The sequence below is a fragment of the Pan paniscus genome, chromosome X (assembly GCF_029289425.2).
Source record: "Pan paniscus chromosome X, NHGRI_mPanPan1-v2.0_pri, whole genome shotgun sequence".
NCBI lineage: Eukaryota > Metazoa > Chordata > Mammalia > Primates > Hominidae > Pan > Pan paniscus.
Window position 1 is genome coordinate 146,581,194 of NC_073272.2, and position 12,683 is coordinate 146,593,876.

A 12,683-nucleotide genomic window follows, 5' to 3' on the forward strand; every position below is an offset into this window, starting at 1 on the left:
GAGGGTAAAATACCTGCACTATAAGGAAGGCATCCCTCTGCATGCAACTAAATGCCTCCAACACACACACAGTGTCATCATGTATGTTGCATGTGTCATGCAGTACTCTATCCACAGACGTACCAATCATTTTTAATTATACATGATTGCCACTGTCTGCAGTAGGGTACCACACACAGCATGTCTGAGGATGGCAGCCTTGCCTTAATACCCACCCATTCACCTTTAAAACAACCACTCAATATTTACAAGCTGTGCGTGGCCATTGGAATTTGGACAAAGGACTTCTGCAGAATTCAATCCACTATCTTTCCTTATATTTCCCGCTTTGAGTCCTGTCCACTCCCACGTTGCATCTTTCACATGACAGTTTTCAGAACTGAGAAATATTAAACATTTCTGTTAGGTTCTGTTACTCACAGAAGAAATATCCTTGCATGTCTTATCCTGTTCCTTATAATAGATTAAAATGTATTTACAAAAGAACGAATACGTACTTTATTAGCACATGAAGAAAGAGGACTTTGCATATCTGAGATAGAAAATATTTTGATTTTCAGAAAAGTTAAGTGTTTAAGAAGCAGGAGAGAATTTTGGAAGGCTTAAGAAGACTTGAAAATGAGAAAGGAAGCTAACCATTAATAGATTTGGATGTTGGAGCAGGAAACAGTTTCTGCAAAATGAATAATACTCTTAAGGCAGAAAGAAACTGTATAATGGCACAATAAACCTTGATTCAATCAGGCAGCATCATAGAAATGGAAATCAAGCTCAGAAAAACTCAATGGGAGGCTTGTTGCAAGGACCTTAAATCCCTAGACCATGTGTCTGATTAGGCACCTAAGAGAGTTTTTTGAGGTAGTCCAGCATGGAAGTGGAGGGTTTGCGAGGGTAAAATACCTGCACTATAAGGAAGGCATCCCTCTGCATGCAACTAAATGCCTCCAACACACACACAGTGTCATCATGTATGTTGCATGTGTCATGCAGTACTCTACTCACAGACGTACCAATCATTTTTAATTATACATGATTGCCACGTCTGCAGTAGGGTACCACACACAGCATGTCTGAGGATGGCAGCCTTGCCTTAATACCCACCCATTCACCTTTGAAACAACCATTCAATATTTACAACCTGTGAGTGACCATTGGAATTTGGACAAAGGACTTCTGTAGAATCCAATCCACTATCTTTCCTTATGTTTCCCACTTTGAGTGCTGTCCACTCCCATGTTGCAGCTTTCACATGACAGTTTTCAGAACTGAGAAATATTAAACATTTCTGCTAGGTCCTGTTACTCACAGAAGAAATATCCTTGCATGTCTTATCCTGTTCCTTATAATAGATTAAAATATACTTACAAAAGAACGAATATGTACTTTATTAGCACATGAAGAAAGAGGACTTTGTATATCTGAGACAGAAAATATTTTGATTTTCAGAAAGTTAAGTGTTTAAGAAGCAGGAGGGAATTTTGGAAGGCTTAAGAAGACTTGAAAATTAGAAAGGAAGCTAACCGTTAATAGATTTGGATGTTGGAGAAGGAAATAGTTTCTGCAAAATGAATAATACTCTTAAGGCAGAAAGAAACTGTAAAATGGCAAGATAAACCTTGGTTCAATCAGGCAGCATCATAGAGATGGAAATCAAGCTCAGAAGAACTCAATGGGAGGCTTGTTGCAAGGACCTTAAATTCCTAGATCACGCGTCTGGTCAGGCACCTGAGAGAGTTTTCTGAGGTAGTCCAGCATGGAAGTGGAGGGTTTGTGAGGGTAAAATACCTGCACTGTAAGGAAGGCATCCCACTGCATGCAACTAAATGCCTCCAACACACACACAGTGTCATCATGTATGTTGCATGTGTCATGCAGTACTCTATCCACAGACGTACCAATCATTTTTAATTATACATGATTGCCACTGTTTGCAGTAGGGTACCACACACAGCATGTCTGAGGATAGCAGCCTTGCCTTAATACCCACCCATTCACCTTTAAAACAGCCATTCAATATTTACAAGCTGTGGGTGGCCATTGGAATTTGGACAAAGGACTTCTGTAGAATCCAATCCACTATCTTTCCTTATGTTTCCTGCTTTGAGTGCTGTCCACTCCCATGTTGCAGCTTTCACACGACAGTTTTCAGAACTGAGAAATATTAAACATTTCTGTTAGGTTCTGTTACTCACAGAAGAAATATCCTTGCATGTCTTATCCTGTTCCTTTTCACATTGCTACTTGCAAAGCATTAACTACCAGTTTGCATTCTCCATATCCATTAATTAAGCAGTAAATAATCCTCCATCTCATCAATCTCATATGATAAGGTTTGGCTCTGTGTCCCCACCTAAATTTCATCTTGTAGCTCCCATGATTCCCATATGCTGTGGGAGGGACCCAGTGGAAGATGATTGAATCATGGGGGGCAGGTCTTTCCTCTGCTGTTCTCATAATAGTGACTAAGTCTCATGAGATCTGATGGTTTTAAACATGGGAGTTTTCCTGCACAAGCTCTCTATCTTTGCCTGTCGCCATCCATGTAAGATGTGACATGCTCCTCCTCCTTGCCTTCTAACATGATTGTGAGGCTTCCCCAGCCACATGGAACTATGAGTTCTCCATTAAACCTCTTTCCTTTGTAAATTGCCCAGTCTTGGGTATGTCTTTATCAGCAATGTGAAAATGGACTAATACAGTAAATTGGTACCAGTAGAGTGGGACACTGCTGAAAAGATACCTGAAAATATGGAAGCGACTTTCGAACTGGGTAACAGGCACGGGTTGAAACACTTTGGAGAGCTCAGAAGAAGACAGGAAAATGTAGGAAAGTTTGGAACTCCCTAGAGACTTGACTTGTTGAATGGCTTTGCCCAAAATGCTGATAATGATATGGACAATGAAATCCAGGTTAAGGTAGTCTCAGATGGAGATGAGGAACTTGTTAGAAACTGCAGCAAAGGTGACTCTTTATGTTTTAGCAAAGAGACTGGCAGCATCTTGCCCCTGCCCTAGGGATCTGTGGAACTTTGAACTTGAGAGAGATGATTTAGGGTACCTGGCAGAAGAAATTTCTAAGCAGCAAAGCATTCAAGAGGTAACTTGCATGCAGTTAAAGGCATTCCATTTTATAAGGGAGGCAGAGCATAAAAGATTGGAAAATGTGCAGCCTGACAATGCTATAGAAAAGAAAAACCCACTTTCTGAGGAAAATCCAAGCCAGCTGCAGAAATTTGCATAAGTAATGAAGAGCCAAATGTTAGTCCCCAAGACAATGGGGAAAGTATCTCCATGGCATGTTAGAGGTCTTCGTGGCAGCCCCTCCCATCACAGGCCTGGAGGCCTAGGGGGATAATGTTGCTTTGAGGGCCAGGCCCAGGGTTCCTGTGCTGTGTGTAGTCTAGGGACTTGGTGCCCTGTGTCCCATCCACTCCAACTGTGGCTAAAAGGGGTCAAGGTATAGCTCAGGCTGTGGCTTTGGAGGGTGCAAGCCCCAAGCCTTGGCAGCTTCCATAAGCTGTTGAGCCTGTGGGTTCACAGAAGTCAAGAACTGAGGTTTGGGAACCTCCACCTAGATTTCAGAGGATGAATAGAAATGCCTGGATCTCCAGGCAGAAGTTTGCTGGAGAGGCAAGGATCTCACGGAGAACCTCTGCTAGGGCAGTGCAGAAGGAAAAGCTGAGATCACAGCCCCGACACAGAGTCCCTACTGAGGCACTGCCTAGTAGAGCTGTGAGAAGGCCACCATACACCAGACCCCAGAATGGTAGATCCACTGACAGCTTGCACTGTGTGCCTACAAAAGCCACAGACACTCAACACTGGCCCATGAAGACAGCCAAGAAGGAGGCTGTACCCTGCAAAGCCACAGGGGAAGAGTTGCCCAAGACCTTGGCAACCTACCTCTTGCATCAGCATGACCTGGATGTGAGAAATGGAGTCAAAGGAGATCACTTTGGAGCTTTAAGATTTGACTGCCCCACCAGATTTTGGACTTGCATGGGACCTGTAGCCCGTTTGTTTTGGCCAATTTCTTCCATTTGGATTGGCTGTATCTTCCCAATGCCTGTACCCCCAACTATATCTAGGAAGTAACTAACCTGCTTTTGATTTTACAGGCTCTTAGGTTGAAGGGACTTGCCTTGTCTCAGACAAGACCTTGGATTGTGGACTTTTTAGTTAATGCTGAAATGAGTTAAGACTTTGGGGGACTGTTGGGAAGGAATGATTGTGTTTTGAAATATGAGAACATGAGATTTTGGAGGGGCCTGAGTGGAATGATATGGTTTGGCTCTGTGTCCCCACCCAGATCTCATCTTGTAGCTCCCCTGATTCCCATGTGTTGTGGGAGGGACCCGGTGGAAGATTGAATCATGGGGGTGGGTCTTCCCTGTGCTGTTCTTGTGATTGTGACTAAGTTTCACAAGATCTGATGGTTTCAAAAATGGGAGTATTCTAGTGCAAGCTCTCTCTCTCTTGGCCTGCCACCATCCTTGTAAGATGTGGCTTGTTCCTCCTTGCCTTCTGCCATGATTGTGAGGTTCCCCCAGCCACATGGAACTGTGAGTTCTCCATTAAACCTCTTTCCTTTGTAAATTGCTTAGTCTTGGGTATGTCTTTATCAGCAGTGTGAAAACTGATTAATACACCATATCTGTCACCTGAAGATATGAGTCCCTCTAAGTCTTGAGTTATGCACCTCAACTACTGAGACACAGAATAAACAAGAAAAACACACATGATCCTGGAATTAAAGAATAGGAGAATAATCAGTGAATGATGAGATAAAGAGAGCAGAAATTTCCTTTCTTCCTCAGCAAGTAATGTGTAAAAAGCCCATTTTACTTATCAGGAGTAATCTACAAGATTAAAACTATACCTGTTGCCTAAGGATGCCCTCAAATTCTTTCCTAGGTTTTCAGGGTCTTTTCTTGGAACAAGTTTGTTTTGAGCATGCTATTGTATTTTTCCATTCTGAGATATACTACATAGTGTATGTATCTCCATGGAAAAACTGAACCTGGTACATCAAGCTATGGGTATACAAATATGATGAATGAATGCCAGAGGATGAGGACTGAGGAGTTTAGGTGACTGTGGCCTACAAAAGGAATTTCCTCTCCAGCACCCAATAAGTGCTATGGTATATTCATGAAAGTTATAGGCCTTCGGCATTTCTCAACCATCCCACACACCCAGCTTAATGGCTCGGAGACAAAACACCATGTGTATGTGGTAAGAAGTCAGGGGCACTCTTCCAATGCTCAGACCACTATTCTAGAGTGTACTGCAGATGCAGCTATGAAAACGTGGTCTACAACCACTGATAAGCAACATGCTCGTAAAGTAGAAGTGTCCCTGTGAGGGAAGGAAGCCACTGCCCTTAATGCCAGCTCCAGCTCAGTGATTCTAAGATTTTGCCTAGTGTGAGATGCTGGCCTAATATAGAATATTAAAGCTCTCCCTAAAGTAGGGGTCCCCAACCCCCAGGCTGTGGACCAGTACCAGTCCATGACCTGTTAGGAACCAGGCCACACAGCAGGAGGTGAGTGGTGGGCAAGCAAGCCAGCATTACTGCCTGACCTCCACCTACTGTCAGTTCAGTGGTAGCATTAGATTCTCATAGAAGCAAGAACCCTATTGTGACCTGCCCATGTGAAAGATCTAGGTTGCACACTGCTTATGAGAATCTAATGCCTGATGATCTGAGATGAAACAGTCTCATCCCAAAACCATCCCCTCCAACCTGGTCTGTGGAAAAATTGTCTTCCATGAAACCAGTCCCTGGTGCCAGGAAGGTTGGCGACCACTGCCCTAAAGAATCTGACTTTATTTGTAACAGAGTATGGGAAAGGTCAATCCTAATACATTCTCAAAAGCAATGTAGATTTTGGTGATTAGCAAATAAGATGATGCTCCTTGAGAGCAAGAAACCAGAGCGAACCAGGGAAAGAGATAAATAATGAAAGCCCTCTTGGTTTCCATAAAAACTTAAAAACATTCCTCAAAAACTACCTATGGAAAAGCACCTAAATTATTTGAATAAAACTCTGGAACAGTTTTTGTCCATAGCATTTAATAAATATATAATAATTATCTAAAATTAGGGAGCCTAAGGGCTCTGTGGAATCCACCCAAAGGCAGACAGCTTGACAAAGAGAGCAGGAACAAAAACAGTCAAAAAGAACCCCAATAAAACTGCTGTCTTTGGTTGGGCATGATGGCTCTCACCTATAATCCCAGTACATTGAGAGGCTGAGGTGGGAGGATTGCTTGAGGCTAGGAGTTCAAGACCAGCCTGGGCAACACAGTAAGGCCCCATCTCTACAAAATAAATACACACAAAAAAGCAAACGAAAAACCCCTGCTGTCTTCTTTGAATGACTAAGTGCATATTGAAGGCTATGCCCTACGAAGAGCAACATAAGAGGCTTCATGCTGCAGACAAATCTTTACTAGTACAGTATTTTAAATTTAATATGCCATTAAACAAAAGACAAAAACAAAACAATCTCTAGGAGGGGAGAATATTATCTGGAATTGCTACAGTAAATCATCTAAAATGTCTAGCTTTCAATAACATTTCTAAGAAATGAAAAGAAAAGGAAAATGTATCCTATACACAGAAGAAAAACAGACACTAGAATCCAAAGTATTCCTGTGATGAGGTCCAAATATCACAGTCATGGATAAATACGTTAAAGCAAGTATAAATATTTACAAAGATATAAACCATTATTTGAGAAATAAAGGAAGTTATTGTGACAATGTCTCATCAGACACATATATCAAAAAAGAGGTAGAAAATGTTTTAAATAGAATATTCTGGAGTTTAAAAGCACAATATCTGAAATGAAAAAAATCAACAGAGAGGTTCAACAGTAGATTTGAACTAGCAGAGGAAAGACTAGAAAACAGATTGATCATGATTATTCTTTACAGAGAATATAGAGTAAAATGAATGAGAGTAAAAAGCAGAGCCTTAGATAAAAGTGGAACAGGAGAAGAAACAATAAAATATGTATTGGGAGTAACAGAAGGAGAGAGAAAAGGAAAAAGAGCAGTAAAAAATCTTTAAAATAATGGTTAAAAATTTCCCAAATGTAATAAAAAACAATAACCTACACATCAAAGACATGCAACAAATTCAAAGTAGAATAAACATAAGGAGGTCCAAATGGACAGATATTATATTTAATCTGTAGGTGATGATAAAAGGAATTTTGAAAGCTGTAACAGAAAAACAGTTCATTGCATAAAATAAATCCTCACTAAGATTAACACTGAACATTTCATCAGAAACCATGGAGGCCAGAAGACAGTGAGATGACATATTCAAAGTGCTGAAAAAATAATATGTCAACCAAGATTCTTATATCTAAGACTAAAAGCTCTTAGATGAGACATTAAAAGCACAATTCAGAAAGGAAAAAGAATGACCAATTACAATATATCAAAATAAATGTAATAACCTTTGTTCTGTGTAGCACAATGCTAATAGAGTGAAAAACAAAGACACCCTGTGAAAATATATGTGATTGACATTTCTGTAAAATGATTGAAAGTATGAATACAATAAAAACTCTTAAACTCAATAATAGTAAATCAAACAACTCAATAAAAATGGAAAAAGTATCCACATCTCCACGGACAGTTTGCCAGAGAAGATATGTGAATGGCAAGTAAGTGTATGAGGCAATTTCCAACATTTTCAGACAATGAGGAGATGCAAACTAAAACCATGACTGTGTGTACTAAAACAGCTAATAAAAAATAAGCCACAAAACTGCTGATACCAAGTGCTGGTAGGGATTTGGTTAACTGGAACTCTGCCACATTGTTCATGGCAGCATAAAATATTAAAGCCATTCTGGAAAACAGTTCTTATAAATGTCTTTTTTTTTCCTTTCTTTTGTATTTAGTTGTCTTTAAAACTAGTAGATAAAATGGTATGTACTTACCATGTACAACATGATGTTTTGAAGAATATATACATAGTGCAATAGTTAAATCTAGCTAATTAACAAATGTGTTACCTGACATAGTTATCTTTTTTTGTAGTGAGAACACTAAACATTTACCATCTTTGGATTTTTCAAGAATACAATATGTCATTATTAATTATAGTCACCATGCTGTGCAATAGATCTCTTGAACTTATTACTACTATCTATCTCTAATTATGTATTATTTGACCAACATTTCCTTACCCTTTCATTCACCCTGAACACCTCAGCCTCTGGTAATCCCCATTCTACTCTCTATTTCTATGAGATCAACATTTTTAGATTCCACATATGAGTGAGATCATGAAATACTGATGAAAGAAATTGAAAAAGACACAAATAAATGGAAAGACATCCCATGTTCATGAATTTTAAGAAATACATTGTTTTTGCATGTGGTGGCTCATGCCTGTAGTCCCAGCACTTTGGGAGGCTGAGGTGGGTGAATTACTTGCACTCACAAGTATGAGACCAGCCTGGGCAACAAAGTGAGACCCCATCACATCACTACAAAAACATTAATACAAAAATTAGCTGCATGTAGTGGCGTGCACCTGTAGTCCCAGCAACTCATGAGGCTGAAGTGGGAGCATGGCTTGAGCCTGGGAGGCAGAAGTGGCAGTAAGCTGAGATTGCCCCACTGCACTACAGCTTGGGCAACAGAACCAGACTCTGTCTCAATAAATATATATTTAACATTTCCATGCTTCCCAAAAACAATTTACAGGTTCCATGCAATCCTTATTAAAATGCCAATGACATTCTTCATATAAATCCAAAAACAGGTGGATCACACTTTTGTAATCCTAGCACTTTGGGAGGCAGAGGCCTGAGGATTGCTTGAGCCCAAAAGTTTGAGACCAGCCTGGGCAACATCAGGAGACTTCTGCTTTACCAAAAAAAAAAAAAAAAAAAAAAAAATCAGAAAATTAGCCAGGCATGGTGGCTCGTGCCTGTAGTCCCAGCTACTTGTGAGGCTGAGGTGGGAGGATCACTTGAGCCCAGGAGGTCAAGGCTTCAGTGAACTATGATTGCACCACTGCATTCCATCCTGGATGACAGAGTGAGACCCTGCCTCACTCTAAAACAAAAGGAAATAGAAAAAATGATCTTAAAATTCATATGGAAATACAAATGACCTCAGATGATAGCCAGAGTAAACTTTAGCAAAAAGAATGAAGCTGGAGGCACAGCACTACCTCATTACAAAATATATTACAAAGCAATAGGAATTAAAATAGCATGGTACTGGAATAAAAACAGAAGTATAGACTAGTAAAACAGACTAGAGAGACCAGAAATAAATCCACATATCTATACCCAACTGATTTCTAACAAAGGTGTCAAGAAGACACAATGGGTTAAAGACAGACTCTTCAATAGTAGTAGGAAAACTGAATACCTACATGCAGAGGAATGAAATTGGACCCTTATTTCATGCTATATACAAAAATCAACTCAAAATGGATTAAAGGCTTAAAGGTAAGATCCCAAACTATGAAACTACTAGAAGAAAGCATAGAGGGAAAGCTCCATTACATTGTTTTGGGCAAAAACATATTTAGATATCACCTCAAAAGCATGGGCAGCAAAAGCAGAAATAGACAAATGAGATTACATCAAAATAAAAAGTTTCTGCACAGCAAAGGAACAATCAACTGGGCAAAAACACAACTGAAGAATGAGAAAACTATTTTCCTAAAGAATGAATACCTTCTAGGTCAGTGAATAAAAGAAAGGCCTTCAATAAATGAGAGTAAAACATTTGAAATTCATTATGGTAAGAGATTTAGGAGAGTATTTGAGAAGGCCTAATGAAGAAGCCTTGAAAATGGTGAGAGGAGCTAATATGTGAGAACATTTTATCACATTTGGAGTCTGGGGTAAGGTAAGTGTGGGAGATCAGTCAGAGTGGTGGGAGATCAGTCAGAGTTGTGGGAGAAGGTATAGGGAAAGGAGCAGGCCTTCTGAAAGATCAGAAGGCTCTGTATAGCTTCAGGAATGAATAAGCTGAAGGCAGCTGTTCTCTTACCCTGAGGCAGAGGGCAAGGAGTTGGTACAAGGAAGTGTAGGGGAATTTGGCATAAACAGGCTGGTTTACTTATGTTGTCTGGAACTGACCTTTGATCATCAGGGCAGGAGACTGCTCCCTGAAACTGGGAACAATGTTAATTACCCACAGACTGTGTTGGCTCCAGGCTTTCATTATTTTGTCTGTACTGAATAAAAGCAAGCAGCTCCAACTGTTCGAGACTGCTCACTCTTCAGCCATTAGGGCAGTCCCTGGCTGCTCTTATACTGCATACCTGTGTCTGAGTACTCCTTTCATCCATCGCTTGGCCAGGGTCTGCAGGATGGACCCGGCAGCTGGTGCCCTGTGTGAGGAACGCTGCAACGGACTGCGACAGAACCCTCGAAAACGAAGGTGAAGAGACTGTGCAGTCAGTAAGTCATTGGTGCCCCCTCGGGATTTCCAAGTTCGAGGGAATTTTCAAGCTAGGGTTTCATCATGGGACAACAGTTATCAGCTCAACAGTATATAAAAGTATTGAAACTGCTGCTTAAAGCTAGCAGAGCCTTGGTTTCACAGGCTCAGTTAAGGGACCTAATGCAAACTGCTGCTTCCCATAACCCATGGTTCCTGGAAGAAGGCACACTAGACATAGAGCTCTGGGAACAAGTTGGGGGAAATCATAAACAACATCATGCACAAGGGCAACGGGTCCCAGTAACATCTTTAACATTATGGGCCTTAGTCAGGGCTGCTTTGGCCCCTCTCTGCACAGAAGAGCCAAAAAAGGGAAGGGAGGAGGAACCATCACCTACCTTACCGCCTCCTCCTCCTCCCTCAGCCCCACTATTACCAGGTAAAGCTGCCAGGGAGGAGACACAGATTTTCCCTGAGCAACCCCCGCCCCCACCCCAATAAATTGCAAAAAAGACAAAGGATACACTACAGTCCTAGGCAAGTGGCATTAGAAGGGGAACTCTTGGCCTGCCCGGTGATGCAAGATCAGCAAGGCAACTGGGTACGTGAATCCATTAGTTTCAACACTTATAAAGAAATAACAAAAAAGCATTAGAGAAAACAGAGCCGCTAGCACATTTACAAGAGGATTAATCGAGGCCATAGCAAACAACTTCCATATGGCCCCTTTCTAATAATGGCCACTGTTGTTATTCTTCCCCTACCCCTGACATGGCTCTTTCAAGATCCTATTTGGGTTGAACAGTGGCCTTTAAAGGGAGAGAAATCACAAACAGCCCATGAATTAGTTGAAGAACAATTAAAAGCCGGCCATATAGAACCATCAAACGGCCCTTGGAATCACTCATTTTCATCATTCCCAAAAGGTCTGCTAGATGGAAACTTTTGCATGACTTACCTGCCATCAATGCTAATTTGCAACCTATGGGGCCCCTTCAACAGGGGATCCCTTCCCCCATGGTGATTCCTCAAGGTTGGCCCATATTGACTCAAAAGACTGCTTTATTGACTTTAAAGACTGCTTTTACACTATTCCCCTTGCAAAACAGGACAGAGAAAAATTTGCATTTACAATACCAGCTATCATTAATGAAAGGCCAGCTCAGAGGCATGTCCCCTCCATCAACACGTGTTAACCCTAGAGGACTAGAACCTAATCAGTTATGGCAAACAGACGTTACGCACATCCCTGAATTTGGAGAACTAAAATATGTACATATATCCATTGATACCAATTCCCACCTAATTAGCACTCATGCTCTTCCCGGAGAGTTTGCCCAGTATGTCATTAAACATATTCTCTTAAGTTTTGCGTTTATGGGGCGGCCCACAAAAATTAAAACTAATAATGGTCCAGCTTACACCAGCTCACAATTTCACCAATTTTGTCACACATGGATGTCCAATGTGTGACATCCACAGGCATCCCGTACAAATCCCAAGGACAAGTCATAGTAGAACATGCCCGTTCCACCCTTAAAAATATGCTCAGAAAACAAGGGGGAATATGAGTAAGGATGCTGCAACACTACTAGCATAAGCCTTATTTACCCTTAATTTTTTTAATTTAGATAAATTTCAATCAGCCATAGAAAAGCATTTTGCAAAAGCCCCTCAAGACATAAAACCCATGGTTTTATGGAAAGATGTTAATAGTAATGTATGGTGTGGTCCAAATGATTTGCTGACCTGGGGAAGAGAATATGCTTGTGTTCACACCCCCTCAGGTCCTCTTTGTATTCCAGTGTGACAGACACATCAAACCATACCATGGCGTGGCTAAGACCCAAGCTGGTATCAAAAATAAAGGAAACGACGCTGCAGGACCCACAGCCCCAGATGATGTGGCTTCCTCCGATGACACAGGCCCCAGACATTACCTGGGGGAAGCTGAAGAAGACAACTCAGGAGGCCGAGTGAATCCTTCTCTGGACACAGACACCATTCACTCCAGATAATCTGTTCCTTGCTATGCTCTCTGTTGTACCTTGCAACTCTCATAGGGTATTCACCTTTCTTATTCTCTCACTTTGCCTGCAACTCATACCTGCTACATTCTATTGGGCCCATCTTCTAGATCTGCCTTTCTTCCAACCTGTTACCTTGGCAGACACCCCCTTCCCATCCTCTAATAATGTAACTGCTTAGCTGGGAGGGGTTGACATGCCCCCAGTGGGGTTCCTTAATAA